The 14211-nt window shown below is 34.0% G+C and overlaps 1 pseudogene; it reads left to right on the top strand.

Annotated features, from left to right (window-relative positions):
• The first annotated feature begins 12825 nt into the window (after window positions 1–12825).
• Window positions 12826–13166, top strand: LOC118528000 (cytochrome c oxidase subunit 6A1, mitochondrial pseudogene; annotated as a pseudogene).
• The last annotated feature ends 1045 nt before the right edge of the window (window positions 13167–14211 follow it).

A 14211-nucleotide genomic window follows, 5' to 3' on the forward strand; every position in this document is an offset into this window, starting at 1 on the left:
GTTGTGTTGCATTTATTCTATGTATTACTTTAAGGAAGATTATGAGTTTGCTTATTTTTAAGTAGAAAACATAAAATGGTAACAAAAAACAAAAACAAAACCCTGCTACATGCAAAGATGGCTTTTTGCTGTTGTTGTGTGATTTCTCTCTCCATTTTTGTATGCATTAACACTTTCAATTAGTGTAATTTCCTCTTTTTAGTACTTTGTGCAAATTATATTCTTTAACACTAATTTTAATGCTTTCAATTGAAAATTTTCTGATTCATTTTCTTATCTTGACTCTTCAGGTGATTTCCCATTTCAATTTTAATATATTATACTCAATCCTTATGGTTATTAAAGTGAATAAGCTTTACTTTTCCTCAATTTATGTTGTGGATTTATTTATGAGTCTTAAATTGGGTTGTGATCTGATAAATCGGTCATGAAAACTTAAGTTACCATCCTCCAGTTTCCCCTCTGCACCATAAGAAGCAAGCTGATGAGAATGCATCACTTTCTCAAATCATTTTGATCTGACTGCTCTTATTAGGAAATCACATTTTCCTGTAGGATTTCTCTGTATTTTGGTAAACTGTACCAAATGCTGAGCAATTCGATAATTAAGATAGAATGTTAGTATAATCAGGGATCTATTTTAAATACAAATCCTTCTCTTAAAATGGCATTTTTTGGATCAAATCTGTGAGCACATTTACACTCTTGATTTGGTATATAATTTTTATTAGCCTGTTTTTGATTTATAAAAATCAACAACTGAATGTAAATTTATGATGAAGGTAATGTGAAAAGATTTCCAATCCTAGTACTTCATTTTGATCTTTGTACAAAAAATGATTATTTCCCATTCAATTTTGCTTATTTGAAATTTAATGAAACTTTTAAATAATAGTCTACAATATTAATCTTTTCTTTGTACCAATTAAAAAATAAAAATGGAACTGTCAATAGAGAACAAGATAGGCTCAATTGTATTAGGGAGAAAATTTCAAACAGGTTTTACAAAAGTCCTTTTCCAAGGATCATGCAATTAGATTTTTCCTCTTTTATTTTCACATCCTGCTCCAGGTACCCCTGAATATGCATTTCACATCCTATAATATTTTATATGTCTAACCAGTTTAAGGAATTAAAAGAAAAAACAAGGTGCTTATAGACATGCATTAACTGTTTTAGACCTTGAGATCACCAATACGGTACTAAGGAGTTCTTTTGATTTTACTCTTCTCTTTCTCCTCTTCAAAAGGTCTGTTTTTTTTTTTTTTCCTTTCTTTTTTCTTTTTTTTTTTTTTAACTCACAAAAGAGTCTTGTTCTGTTTCCTCCAGGCACTGCTTTTCAGATATTTCAACCACTGTCATTGTTACCCTGTGAGTAGGTTATTATTGAGCAGAACATAATGAAGCTAGGATTTCTATGTCTACTTCCTTCTGAGGAAGCCTAATCACTTGCCCCACCTCTCAGTGAATATCCCTGTGAGAGAAGTATGGTTACAGTCTGTCCACGGACAGAGAAAGGGAGGGACAGAAAAGTGGCTCGTGATAGGGTTAAAAATACGATCTTAGGCTCCTAATGCCTTAGCCTGGGTCTTTTTGTTAAACTGCATTGCCAAGGGACAGAATTCCTGAAATTTGTTTTCCTTTTCTTCAATTGTAAACTTTCCTGTTAAAACTGAAACTCATCATCAGCCCTATACATCTGGAGGCACTGAATTTTATTTGTCAAGTGACAATATTTTCCTAGTCTTTCAAAGTTAACAACTTCAGAGATAGTTTTGTTTCAATTCTCTTTGTGGCCAGCCACCATTCCCCTCCTTCCCTGCTCCAGTCTCACCCCACAGCAATACCAAACACTGAAACTAGCTGATTTTTCTTTCTCAGGGTCTGCGCACTGACAGTACTGCTGTGATTCTGGTGTCTCACATTGTAATAGCCTCCTAAGTGGTCTCTTTACTCTAAACTCCAACCTATTCTAATGCAGTACTACAAACATGGCTGGAAAATTTATCTTTCTGTGGCATCATTTTGATCATACCCTTGATTTAAAACCTTTAATCTCGTCTATACTTACAAGATAAAATCAAAATGTTTCATCTGGTATTCATAGCTTACTCTTACAACACTGAGCTTGCACCACGTCTCATCATATATGACTATTTTATTTATTTTTTTCACATATGACTATTTTAGATATATGTAAAAGCTTCTAGCATTTTTGGTTCCTCAAGATCAGGGATTATGCTATCTTCAACTTTACATTTCACAGAGCACTAAACATAGTGTGCATTGGAGATGTACAAGAAATATTTTAGTATGAATATACGGAAGAATAAACATTTCACTTCTACTTACTATCTATTTACCTCATTATTCTCAAAATTGTGAACCAGAATGGTAACTTTTAAAAGGTTCAAATGGTACATATATAACGAAAGAAAATGAGTATATGATAATATCAGACCAACAATTAAAAAAAATAACTTTTACTCATCTACTAATATATTTAGAAAACACAGGAAATTCAGATAAGTACCAAGTACAAAGAAGTACATAAAAGTACTCAATGTTAGCATTTTGGTGTCTAACCTTCTAGTTTTTTTTTCTTCTTCTACTACCAGGCAGTAACTTTGAGAGGAAAAAACTCAGAAATCTCTCTCTTATTCAAAATGAGATAAAACGTCTCTTTCTATGGATTTGCTATTTGGTTATGATTTTTAGTAGAGTGAAGGGTCTCTGAGTTTACTAGAAATATAATAAATATATTCACATACTATTACATATAAACCTGACTATTAGTTTTCATGTCATTAAAATAAATTAGATCTTCAGAGGAGAAGATGAAAAAAAAATACTTCCCCTTATTATTTCTGGTTTTCCAAAAATATTTCAATATGGAATCTTTCCCCAACCCCCCTGACAGGAAAGGGAAAAACAATCTCAAATTTTATATAAAGATTAACTTTGTCAGTTTTTTCAGGAATGCTTCAAATGCACAAGACCATTTTTATTATCTGTTATTTTCTTTTTTTTTTAAGGAAGTTAAATTTTCTATGTGGGTACAGATTGAAAATTCTTACTGAAGTAAAAGCAGCAGAATTTATTGTTTCAAATGTTTCTTTAGTGCTCCTTGAGTTGAGCACTTTCTTGACTTGGTCTCCTTAGGTAAGAAATTCATGTAACATTTTGTTCTCCCAAGCAAGAAGAAATGTTTTCCCTCCTCAGTCACTATCCCTGCATACTTGTCAGACAATTGCAATATAGGAGAGAAAGGGCACTGGGCTTGAAATTAAGTTGTTCCTCTGCCCCTGGCTATTTAAAGAAATTCCTTCTCTTCTTCTACTGTTTTGGATACATAATAAACTTTCTTCACATTCCAAACCCCCAAATAAAAAAGTTAGCCTCAATTTACCCCATTTAATAAACATCTCCTTATTTGTCTCAGATAGAACTTCACGTTAGTATTAAGTTCCTTTGAGCCTATAAATAAAAATTTTCTAGGTAAAATGAGCAGCAATCCAGATCAATGACACAGCTGTAATTCAAAGGTTACCACTGCCACAGGTAAACAAAAAGAACACCATGATTTACAATATTAGCATATCTCCTACTACCAAATTACAGGTTTGTCTTCAGTGAGGAAGTACCCACTGTGGTTATTGACAACTGTTAAAATACACTTACTTTTTGTCAAAGAACTTGAATCACATGTATGACATAAAAAGAAAACATTTATTCAATGCAATGGTATAAAGGCTCATTTGCAAACAGTGTATGTATTGGGGAGGTCTGTCCTTCAGATTTCAAGGCTGTCTTTTTTCTACTTGAATAATAAGAAAAGCAATATCACTATAAAAGGAGGCAACAGATGAATGGAAAGAAAGGTTCTGTGTTACAGTTCAACTAAAAGAGGCTAATTCTTTTCATGCACAAGGAAATTGTTGTATTGAATATTATTTTAAAGAAATATTTCTCTTAAAATGGCAGGAGACTTGGATGACATCTTGTATTGAGATAGTGGCTTTAACAAAATTTATTTTAAATGTTCCATGCTCAATGAAGCCTTCCTTTAAAATCTCACATTAAATATCAACAATTACAAAACAAATTTATCTCTACTCAACTACAACCCCTTCCTGAAACTTTTGTTAAAACATTACAAATTTAAACTTACATTTTACTCAAGATTTGTATTTAAATCAGACCAAGAACTGAGAAAATGTTCTCACAATCTGGACACTCCTTGCGCCACAAGTGTGTAAGGGATTAGGAACGAACACATACAGTATAATGCATGTTACATAAGCATATTCATACTTGATGAATCACATATGGCTGACCAAATTAAATCCTTCCTTCATCGCAGTCTAACTCCAAAATTCTTTTTAAAACCGACCTTACAATGTAATAATGATTGTGCTTCCTTCACATTGTGTGACCTTGCTGGCCTATAACCATAATAGAAAATTGTATGTGGCCAATATTGTTGAAGGTCTTTGAGACAGAGACCAAATGCTAAGGGCCTGTTTCCTGATATTTTGATATAAAGGGTATAAGTTTCAAATTCTTATTTTCATGGAAACTAGGATGCATGCTGGGGGAAAGAAGCTTTGAAGTTTTCAGAAAGTTGGTGTTGTTGTTGTTGTTGTTGTTTTTAATCTGAATGATCTGGAGCAAAGTAGACCTGTCTGTTAGTATTACCCAGGATACTTAGCTGCTCTGTTGCCCTTGTGGGTCAAACTTCAGTGTAAATAACTTTATCCAGAAGCAACTATTTGGATTTGTCCTATGTCTGTCAGTGAGGCATTTGGATCCAATCTAAACACAAGCTTGCAACAGGGTAGCTGCAGCACACACGAAACTTACCAAAGTCTCATATTTTGAAAGCCCATTTTTTCTGGTTTTTGTTTTGAAATACACATGTGAAGAGAAAAAGCAGACATCTGACATTTCAGTCCCTGTGTTGTTTGTCTACTCTTTGATTTGCCAAGTGACCAGAAATACTTAAGTGTCATTTGTCCCTATAGGTTAAAGCCAAGTCATTATATAGTAAAGTAAACTACATGGAAGTATCTTCTCTCTCTCTGTTTCTCTTTCTCTCACATCCACACACACATCTGAAATGTACGCCAGTCTTACAGACCACATGTTTGTGGTGAAAAAAAATTTTGAGGGGAGAGATTAGGAGTTAAACTAAAAATTTTCAGAACCTGAAACTCTAACAGCCTGCTGATTCTTTTTATTATTTTTGAAAATGAGAGATCAAGAAATTTTTAGGTTTTCGATATAGAGTATCATGTTATCTGCAAATAGTGAAAGTTTGACTTCTTCTTTGCTGATTGGATATCATTTATTTCTTTTTGATGTCTGATTGCTGAGGCTAAGACTTTCAGTACTATGTTAAATAACAATGTTGAGAGTAGACATCTCTGTCTTGTTCATGATTCTAGAGGAAAAGCTTGCAGTTTTTCTTCACTGACGAGGATATTAGCTGTGGGTTTTTCCTATACGGCCTTTATGATGTTGAGGTATGTTTACTGTATCCTTACCTTGTTGAGGGTTTTTATCATGAATGGATGTTGTACTTTGTGAAATGGCTTTTCTGCATCTATTGAGAAGACCATATGGTTCTTATCCTTCCTTTTATTAGTGTGGTTTATCACGTTGATCAATTTGTGAATATTGAACCACCCTGCAGCCCACAAATAATTCCCAATTGATCATGGTGAATAATTTTTTTAATATACTGCTGGATAGGATTTGCTAGTATTTGGTTGAACATTTTTGCATCCATGTTCATCAGGGATATTGGCCTATAGTTCTCTTTTTCAGAGGAGTCTGTCTGGTTTTGGAATCAGGGTAATGATGGCCTCATAGAATGTATTTGGAAGTTTTCCTTCCACTTCTTTTTTTTTTTTTTTTTTTGGAATAGTTTGAGAAGAGTAAGTATTAACTCTCCTTTAAATATTTGGTAGATTGCCCCCATGAAGCCATCTAGCCCTGGACTTTTCTTTCTTGGGATATTTTTAATGACTGATTCAATTTCTTAGCGGGTTATTGGTCAGTTCAAGTTTTCTACTTCTTTCTGTTTCAATTTTGGTAGTTTATATATTTCTAGGATTTTATCCATTTCTTCAAGATTGTCTGATTTTTGGCATACAAATTTTCATAATATTCTCATTTTTTTTGGTATTTATGTGCTGTTGGTTGTTATTTCTCCTCTCTCATTTGTGATTTTACTTTTTTGGGTCTTTTTTCTTTTTTATAAGTCTGGCTAGAGCTTTATCAATTTTATTACTTTTTTCAATGAACCAGCTCCTGGTTTCATTGATCTCTTCTGTTTTTTTTTTTTTTTTTTAGCTTCTATCATTTATTTCTGCTCTAATCCTTATTATTTCCCTTCTTCCACTATCTTTAAGGTTCATTGTTGTTCTTTTTCTAGCTCTTTCAGATGTAAGGTTAAGTTGTTTATTTGAAATTTTTCTTACTTCTTGATGTAGGCCTATATTGGTATATTCTTCCCTCTTAGGACTATTTTGCTGCATCCCAAAGGTTTTGGACCATTGTGTTTTCCCTTTCATTTGTTTCCATGTATTTTTTAGTTTCTTCTTTAATTTCTCAGTTGACCCATTCATTCTTTAGTAGCATGTTGTTTAACCTCTATGTATCTGTTTTCTTTCCCAATTTTTCCTTGTGGTTAGCTTCAAGTTTCATAGTGTTATGGCCAGATAATAAGCCAGTCTTTTTGTCTTGTTTTTGATTTCAGTCTTTTTGTACTTGTTGAGGCCTGATTTGTAACCTAGTATGTGATCCATTCTGGAGACTGTCCCATGTGCACTCTAAAAGAAAGTGTATTCTGCTGCTTTGGGATGAAATGCTGTAAATGTATCTGTTATGTCCATCTGGTCCAGTGTGTCATAGAAAGCCATTGTTTCCTCATTGATTTTTTGCTTAGGTGATCCAACCATTGATGTAAGTGGTGTGTTAAAGTACCATGCTATTATTGGATTATTATCGATGAGTTCATTTATATTTGTTATTAATTGTTTTATATATTTGGGGGCATAAATATTTATAGTTGTTAGATCTTCTTGTTGGATAGTTCCCTTTTATTTTGATATAGTGCCCTTCTTCATCTCTTGTTACAGTCTTTGTTTAAAGTCTAGTTTATCTAAGTATTGCTACTCCAGCTTTCTTTTGACATCCATTTGCATGATAAATATTTCTCCATCCCCTCACTTTCAATCTGCAGGTCTCTTAGGTTTAAAATAAATCTACTGTAGGCAGCATATAAATGGGTCTTGTTTTTTCATTCTCTCTGACATCCTATATCTTTTGATTGGAGAGTTTTGTCCATTTACATCCAGAATAATTATTGATAGATATGTATTAGTGCCATTTTATTACTTGTTTAGTCATTGATTTTGGAAATTTTCTCTGTTCCTTTCGTCTTTGTCACTTTTGGTCTTTCCTTTCCACTCAGAGTCCTCTTTAATATTCCTTGCAGAGCTGTTTTAGTGGTCTCAGTCGCCTTTAGTTTTAGTTTGGGAAACTTTTTACTTCTCCTTCTATTCTGAATGATAGCCTTGCTGGATAGATTATTCTTGGCTGCAGATATTCCCCCTTTGGCACGTTGAATATATCATGCCACTTTACTCTGGCTTGCCAAATTTCTGTGGAGAGATCTGCAGCTAACCTTATGGGTCTTCCCTTGTAAGTTAAGCACTTCTTTTGTCTTGCTGCTTTTAGAATTTTTTCTTTATCTCTAAAATTTGGACATTTAACTACAATATGTCTTGGTGCTGGTCTGCTTTTGTTGATTTTGATGGAAGTTCTCTGTCCCTTCTGGATTGGGATGTCTCTTTCTTTCCCCAGATTAGGGAAGTTTTCAGTTATTATTTCCTTAAATAAACTTTCTGCCCCCTTTTCTCTCTTCTTCTGGGACTCCTATGATATGAATGTTATTACATTTGATGGAGTCACTGAGTTCCTTAAGTCTACTCATGTGATCCATCATTCTTTTTTCCTTCTAAAAAAGAAAATATTTTAAATCAAAAGAATCAAAAACCATGGAAGGGATAAGTGGAATTTGAGATTATACTGATTTATGTGTATAATTTGCATGGAGAAGGAAAGAGGAGGTTCTAAATTGATGGGATTGCATGAGCAAAGTGAGGGAGGCTGAGTTGTTAAAATACTAGTTATGATCATAACAATTTTAGAATTTTGTATTATCTCTTAAAATTGGTGATTCATTTAGAGCAGATTATCATAACCATTGACTGAATACATAGTTCTGTTTATTTAAGAGGTCAGATGGTGTAATAAAAATAGCATAGTGTAGGGGTTAGGAAAGCGTTCACTGGGAGTTTTGTATAAGACATATTATATTTAGAATCCAAAAAAGTTGGACTTATATTTGTCTGTAAATGGATAATTTTCACCACCAAAGTCAGAATCCACACAGATAAAGGATAATCATACATCCTGAAAAGCATAGTCTAGTGGGCTATGAGTATACATATCTGTGTGCATGACACATATATTAAACTTAAGAGAAAGAGCAACATAGCAAATGAATTGAAAAAACGGGCCACCTTTCTTTTATTTCTAACAATTATAGAAGCAATTTCAAAAGTAGGAAGTATCAAAGAACATGCAGTAGAGAAGCAACCATTTAACCTTATCCTCAAACACAAGCATGTCACATGAGTTAATAATTGTAATTATCTGTAGAGTTAATGCCCTCAGAAACAAAACTTTCTTATATGTCAGTTGATTTTGCAAACCATTGCGGTGTTGCTAGGTTTTTCAGATGAATTACTATAGGAATTCAAGGCTTAAAGAAAATCATAATCAATAAGGTGTCATAAATCTCCATCACACCTGGAACTCAACTGTAGCAATTCTTTTATCCTCAATCCAAGGGTATGTTGTACACTTGCTAATGAGAATATCAGCATGATGGAGTATTAAACATTCCAGCACATTTTCATCATTACCACCAGGTGTGGGTCTCACCTAAATGAATATATCTGTAAACAGTGAAGCAGCTTTGAGGTCACAAAGTTGGTTACCGAGGTGAATTCCCAGTTCCCTTCATTATAGAACATCTGTACTTTATCTTCTAAAGTAGTTGTTGGGCTGTATTTTGTAATCCAACTGGGATGGCTTCCTCTTAATTTTTTTTTTTTTTAATCTATTGATGTTAAAACAAATAAAAACAATGAAGATTTTTTTTTTTTTTTTTTTTTTTTACTTTTTGGCTTAGTAGATCCTATTTATTTACTTTTTAATTTATAATACATTTTTTTTTTTATAATACAAGCGCTACAGTTAAAGAATGTGACAGTAACAGATTTATGGTATCCTGATTAACACAGCATGACTAGGGAAACATTTGACTGCGGTTTCTGGACTTCTGAAATGCACTGCACTCATTTGCAAAGGACAGCTAAACTGTATAGCTGTCAGAGAAACTAAAAAATGAACTACTACAATGTAGTTAATTCAAAGTGAGCTGAATAATGCAAACACAAATTTTACTTTCTATGGTGTTTTTCTCCAAATTCATCAGACCAGAGAACCTTGCATACAACTAAGGCAAAATCAAACCAAATTAAATAACTACACTTATCCAGGTATGTTAAAGACTTTTATTATTTATCTATTCACTTTTTGTTTACTATTTAGGCAGACATTAGTGACTTAAGATGGAATAGAGCCACAAAATTCCCTCTGGGTTGTTTATGAAGCTAACAATAATACCAGGCCAATACACAAATAATTACCCTCTGACTTGTTTCTCAAGGAACTCAGCTTGGCCATGTTTACCCTCAGTTGGTATTACTAACTATAGACTTCACAATTTTGAACAGGTTGCATGCTTTTAATATGGATTTGCACGAAGTTCTCTCACTCAACAATACGTGAATTTTGTAAATTAAAACAATGTCAAATAGTTTGTATGATGGCCAAAAGAAGAGGGACTCCAATATTTGGCCCTCAAGCCAAATGTTACTAAAGTTCACCATTCCTTATATGAAAATAGCAAAAGTTTCAGATGCTACCACAGAGAACAATCTATGTAGGAGTAACAGAGACATTTATGAGGACAGACCTTTATTTCTCTTACAAATATGGTCAGTATGAATCAATAGGTTAGAGAAATGTTATTCTAAATCCTAAACATGTTTCAATCAACTGTATTTAGTTCTAGGAATATAATTATTTACTTCTGAATTTATTTCTTCTAAACTATTTGTGTTGTCTCTAATACTAGACTAATGAAGTAAAATAAAATATTCTGTCTTGTGTAAAATTATAATGCTAATGATTTAAAAGATAAATATAATGCAATCATCATAATACATGTTTTAAACATGCCTGAAATATCGCTAATTAATTATCCATATCAACTTAACATAGAACATGTGCTACAACCATCCTATCTTTGACCTAGTATTTATTTAAGAGATTACCTACTTCCAACTGCCTATGCTGAAACTTTTTGTCAGGATGTTTCTTTGTTTTTTGAAAAATCTGTTACAATAAATATTGTTACATGATTTCAATAGATGAACAGATCAAAGTGATTTTTTTCTTATAATTTCCTTAAAAACATCCCCTTCCTCCCCTTCTTCCAAAATCATGTAAAATATTTTTACAACAAATGCATGAAATATATATATATTTTTATATATATAACTTAAATAAATAAATATATGTAAATTGTGTATATATTTAAATATATAATTTCTTTAAGAATGGAAAATATAGACTACAATGCAGAAGGTCCTCTCCTTAATAATTTTTGTGTTCTTTAATTTAAACCTGCTGAATTGGAGGTCGCATATGTAAGCCATTTACACAGGCAAGAAAGCATTCTGTGCCCAATTAGCACATGAAATTCAGTAGTGAAAGGCTTTTGGTGTTCTACAATTTGGTTTACATTGTGGAAGGCTAAATTTGGGGAAGGGTAGTAAATAGCTATGAAAAGGATATTCCTTTTTAACTAACTCACTGAAAATCTGCTACAAATTCCGGATAGAAGCACAAAGTGAATGTAGATTTTTCATAGTACTAGGCTAATGATAATACTTTAAAAACATCTTGAAGAATCTTGACAGAGTAAGGTAACATTTCATTTATTTCAGGCTGATTTCTCTATTTGTATTCCATGCTCTTTCAAGCAGGTCCAATTTAGAAATACAACAAAACCTACAAAAACAAGTAATATATAAAAATTCAGTTAGATGCTGACATTCACAATACAAAAAAATTGTTCAATTTCTTAAAGTTCCCTGCATTTCAATACACACATCCACACACACCAAGCATTTGTGCATGCATGTGCTTATTTGCGTTGAGGCTTGGAGCCTGACAAACTAGAGAGACAACTTTAGGTACAACTGTGTATTGAAGAGTTGTCAGCTGGAATGATGAAGCAGCTCTGAAATTGTAATGTGAGTGTATGGGACAGTGGTATTTAATTTAACAAAATAACACCTTGACTTTGTATCATACTTTGCCCCCTTTTTAAAGACAATTGCACAGAATCCTCATAACAGCTCTATGAGGTTGGTTGTAATTATAGACTCATAAAATGTCAGAATTGAAAAAGTCCTGTATTGTTATCTTGTCATCTCTTCATACTAAAGATAAAGAAACCATGGTTCAGAGGTTGGGTAGCAAACTTTAGGCCAAATTGGTATGATGGAAGAAGCACAGATTGTGACCAGAACATGGTGAATTCAAGATTCAGCTCAGCCACTCTTGAACTGTGTCAATTTCCTTGAGCAAGTAATATAACTTCATTGAATCTGTTTTCTCACCTGTAAAATATAGAACACAGTACCTAATTTTCTAACTTGTATAGATGAATGAAACTGTGTTTGGAAAACAACTAACAGAGTATCTGGAACATAGTAGGTACTTAACTAAAGAAAATTCTATTCCTACTGGGCAGTCTACAATGCACACATGCACACACACACAAACACACATATGTTTTCAAGTATACACTTATTGGGACGCCTGGGTGGCTCAGTCAGTTAAGCATCTGTCTTAGACTCAGGTCATGATCTCAGGGTACTGGGATTGAGCCCCACATCAGGCTCTCTGCTCAGCGGGGAGTCTGCTTCTCCCTCTGTGCACACTCTCTCTCTTTCTCTCTCTCTCTCAAATAAATAAATAAAATGTTTTTTTAAAAAAGAATACATTTATAAGTTGAAGCAAGGTGTACCAGTACACAGAGAAGGGAGAGCCTTGACAAATCTAAAACACACACACACACAAACACAACTGTTTACAGACTTTGAAAATAAAACTGGGTCTAGGTTTTGCTAGTTGCCATACAGTTTTGCATAAGCTACCTAGAACAGGCTCAGAATAAAACTAGAAATAGCTTTGTGTCTATGCAATTGTCTAGGTGATAATGACATTGAAGGTGGTAGAATGGCCCTTTCTCTACCATATATTCTTTTGCTCTACTTGTATTGAAATCCCTTTATTCATTCTTTAGGTTTAGCATGCCCATTAAGATATAATTATATTTTTTCCTGATTACAACAACATATAGTTTGTTACAGAACTGTGAAAGAACACAAAGAAGAAAATAAAAAGTGTAGCTAACCCATCACCCAGAATAAACTAATGCAAATATTTTGGTATATTTCCTTAGTCTTTTATTTTCCATGAGTGTGTCCATGTAGTAGGATTATGATAGATAGATAGATGATAGATAGATAAATGATAGATAGATAGATAGATAGATAGATAGATAGATAGATAGATAATAGAAGAGTTTTATCAGGGTCCAGGTCGAAAATGGCGGCAGCAGCGGTGGCTGTGTCCCGGCTGTCTGGGCTGCTAGGTTGGTCTGGGGCACAACTGGGGTGTTCCATGTCGAGTGGCGCCCACGGCGAGGAGGGCTCAGCTTGCATGTAGAAGGCTCTCACCTACTTCGTAACGCTCCCTGGTGTGGGTGTGAGCATGCTGAATGTCTTCCTGAAGTCGCCTCACGGAGAGCATGAGAGACCCGAGTTCATCGCCTACCCCCATCTCTGCATCAGGTTCAAGCCCTTTCCCTGGGGAGATGGTAATCATACTCTATTCCATAACTCTCATGTGAATCCACTTCCAACCGCCTATGAAGATGAATAAAGAGAACCTGGTTGACTTATTTCACTTAGCATAATCTCCTCCAGTCCCATCCATGTTGATGTAAAATTTGGGTATTCATCCTTTCTGATGGCTGAGTAATATTCCATTGTATATATGGACCACATCTTCTGCTAAGTGAAATAAGTCAAGCAGAGAAAGTCAGTTATCATATGGTTTCACTTATTTGTGGAACATAAGGAATAGCATGGAGGACATTAGGAGAAGGAAGGGAAAAATGAAGGGAGGGAAATCGGAGGGAGAGATGAACCATAAGAGACTATGGACTCTGAGAAACAAACAGGGTTTTAGAGGGGAGGGGAGTGGGGGGATGGGTTAGCCCAGTGATGGGTATTAAGGAGGGCACGTATTGCATGGAGCACTGGGTGTTATACGAAAACAATGGATCGTGGATCACTACATCAAAAACTAATGATGTATTGTATGGTGACTAACATAACATAATAAAATTAAAAAAAGAAAAGAAAAGAAAAGAAAAGAAGAACTGAATCACTTTGATTGCATGTGCCAAAATAGATGCACGTAAATTCTTATGACATCTGAGTCTGAAAATGTAAAAAGCATATACCCAAAGAATATGATATCATCATTTCAAATAGCAATTTTTCCCACTGAAATGACAAAAGCATTGATTTAAACCAGCTTCTTAGAATTTATATTTGGGGCTTGGCATCAAACTGGTACTCAATCAAAATTTGTTTGAGGGTGAAAAAAAAATAAAGAGAACCTGGACCACCACCCAGTGGGGACCACAGAACTGGTTTGGACCATGACTCTGCACACGGACCAGAAAGGTCTATGGGACCTTAAGCTCACCTTCCTTACTTGTATCAAATGATGACCAGTATACTGATCTTCCATCTCTTTGCTTATGGCAGGAGATGGCTTAAATAAATAACTTAGATTGGTCCATGAAAAAAAGAAAAAAAGAAGAGTTTTATCAGGACCTTTTCAATCTTCATCTTGTGAAAATTTCCCCAATGCCATTAAATATTCTTTTAAGACAATTTTTGATAGCTACATGCTATTTCC

Source organism: Halichoerus grypus, chromosome X, assembly GCF_964656455.1.
Source record: "Halichoerus grypus chromosome X, mHalGry1.hap1.1, whole genome shotgun sequence".
NCBI lineage: Eukaryota > Metazoa > Chordata > Mammalia > Carnivora > Phocidae > Halichoerus > Halichoerus grypus.